Here is a 2,619-nt window from a genome sequence, read left to right on the forward strand (position 1 = left end):
TATAGTTATTTCGTATAAAAAAATTAAATTGTGTTGTAACGAATAATTGTAACGAATCGGGTGTTAATTATCCAAATCTGTAGGTGATGTGGAAGAATATATATAAGCTTCGAAGGAGTAGCTTAATTGCTTGTTAAGTGTTATTGAGCTGGCTAGCTGGATATGTAAGAGACCTTTTTTGTGTGACTCAGGAAAGGATCAGGCCGAATTTGCACAACCGAAATAAGACGATAACTAATAAAGTACTGAAGTGTTCAAGCAAATAAATTAAAAATAAAAAAGAATGAAAAGAAGAGAACTATTGACCAAGAAGATATTTAGAAGTACGGAAGAGGGCGCCTGGTGAATTTTACTTCACCGAGTGACTTATACTGCTGCTTGCATCTACTTATTACTGTTATAGTACTATTACTTTGACCTAGATCTGCGAATTTATAGGAAATAAAACATATATTTAGGTACAACTAACAAATTTAATGAAACAAACCTATAACCCCTATATACAATTTTTATACACTAGCTAAACCGGACGTACTAAGCTATGACACTCCTGTTGATAACACAGGTTTTTACAATATGTGAAAAATATGTAATGAATGGTTTATATATGAAAGTTAATTAATGTAAAAATGTATGTACAAATTTGTTGTTAATGAAGAAGCCAATATTGGCTGACAATATCGTATCTGTTCGGAGGTGATAAACGTAAGTATAATACCTGACAATGAAATAAAAGTTTCGATAAGGATTCAAACTGAGATAATGTGCACACTATCTTTACAGATAGTTTATAATCCCCCCTACTATTTTAAAATAAATGAGCTAACCTTGAAATATAAAATTTTTGAAAAATTATTGTATAGTTTAATTATGTTTAAGAAAATGAAGGTATACTATTATTAGGATTATTAAGTTATTGATACAAAAAAAAAATAGGTAAAAGTGCAAATATTATTAAAACAAATTACAATCAAATTGACTTATAAAAACCTGTCCGGTCTACCAAGTGACCATGGGTTCTCCAACTCTTTCCAGGGAATGATCAGAGGCCCAAGGAAGGTAGCTTGCGGTGTTCCTCAACCTAGGAGGGAGGTGTATCCTTGTTACCAACTGGAGATACCTCTCAGTACCGGCGAATTCCAAAAAAAATAAATTCCATAAAAACCAAGATTCCAATAAAATCAAAACTTCCAAATATGTCCCAAAATTTCCCACTCTTTCCCAAAAATTATTCTTATTTCTGTTTGACTAAATCTTCTATTCTCCAGCGACTAAAAGAAAACAAAAATCTTTCAGTCATATTACTTCTTTTGAGTAACATGAAACACGGTATGTAGGAAGGTATTTATAAAAAGTTTGTAGAAAAACTTGAAACAAAAAGTTGAACTACTGATGTGTGTAATTGAAGTATGATTGACCTTGATTCTTTTTCCATGTGAAGACATTTGAAAAACTAAACTATGGTTAAGGATTACTTGTTGCGAAATATGATTGTAAAATTGGATGTTACAAGAAGGATTTCTTTACAGACGTAAAACTAAAAGTAAAGGAAAATGTCGTTAAGTCAGAAATTACTTTGAACTGGACATATAATTTTAAAGAATCTTTCTCAGTAGAATACATAAATTTGGTAGTTATAGGGACTACTTAAGACCTGATGGTTACAGAATAACAATTTTCCTAATGTAAGTATGGTATTGAAAATGAGAAAATGGTTATTTTTTTTCCTTGGCAAGAACAAAAAATGGCGCTTACCCAATGTCCAGAATCCTCCGATATTGGAACTAAAACAGCACTCTCACCATAATTTATACCATAAAATAAACTTCTTTCCAACTTAAATGCATTCCTTTTCAACTAAATAATTATTTTCTAAGTAAAATAAAATGGCTAGACACCGGTCGCTGGAAAATCACATCATTTGCAGACGGCTACCGAAGATCAAGTAACCATCCTCTTTCACTTTCTTCCCGTCCTGTCAAACAGGCGGAAATTGTCATTGACACATGAGCCAACGAATAAATGTTAAATTCACTAACCATACTACCAACCAAAATAATTATGATGGGCTCAAGTTTAGATTACACTCTATGCGAGTGAACGTATACCTGGTTGCATACTTAATAGTTACAGAAATGAATCTTATAGTAACGATCGGGATACTGATCGTTACATTCTCCCATTACTTGGAAAAAAAAAATAATTTTTTTCCATATACACCTATAAATACAAAAATACAAGTATCCATAGAGAAAATCACACGCTGTGGGGTCCAACACAGGCGTGAATAAACCGAATGACTAAAATAACCTAAGAATACTACACTACTCTAAACTAACCTATCGTTGGACACCGTCCAAAACTCTTAGGACCAGTCCTCTGTGACCTATGTCCTAAAGTCCAAATTGTGTTCGAGTTGATTCAGTAGATTTAAAATAAACCCCAAATTATGGTCAACAAGAACACCATAACAATATTCATGAAGGCAAACCTATATATAACCTATACAACGACTAACTCAAACACACTTACATCTGACTCGATCGATTATACCTAACCGCAAATTATGAGTCCTGTAAATGGGATTATCTTAATACTCAATATATCACATATAGTACC

The 2,619-nt window shown here is 32.4% G+C and overlaps 1 long non-coding RNA gene across 1 annotated transcript; it reads right to left on the minus strand.

Annotated features, from left to right (window-relative positions):
- Positions 1–453: 453 nt before the first annotated feature.
- Positions 454–2,013, minus strand: LOC126884085 (uncharacterized). Its single transcript, XR_007697841.1, has 2 exons — positions 1,756–2,013; positions 454–1,271 (listed from the first exon to the last, which is right to left on the minus strand). It is a non-coding gene; the product is annotated as an uncharacterized LOC126884085 (long non-coding RNA).
- Positions 2,014–2,619: the final 606 nt, after the last annotated feature.

The sequence above is a fragment of the Diabrotica virgifera genome, chromosome 4 (genome assembly GCF_917563875.1).
Source record: "Diabrotica virgifera virgifera chromosome 4, PGI_DIABVI_V3a".
Classification (NCBI taxonomy): Eukaryota; Metazoa; Arthropoda; class Insecta; order Coleoptera; family Chrysomelidae; genus Diabrotica; species Diabrotica virgifera.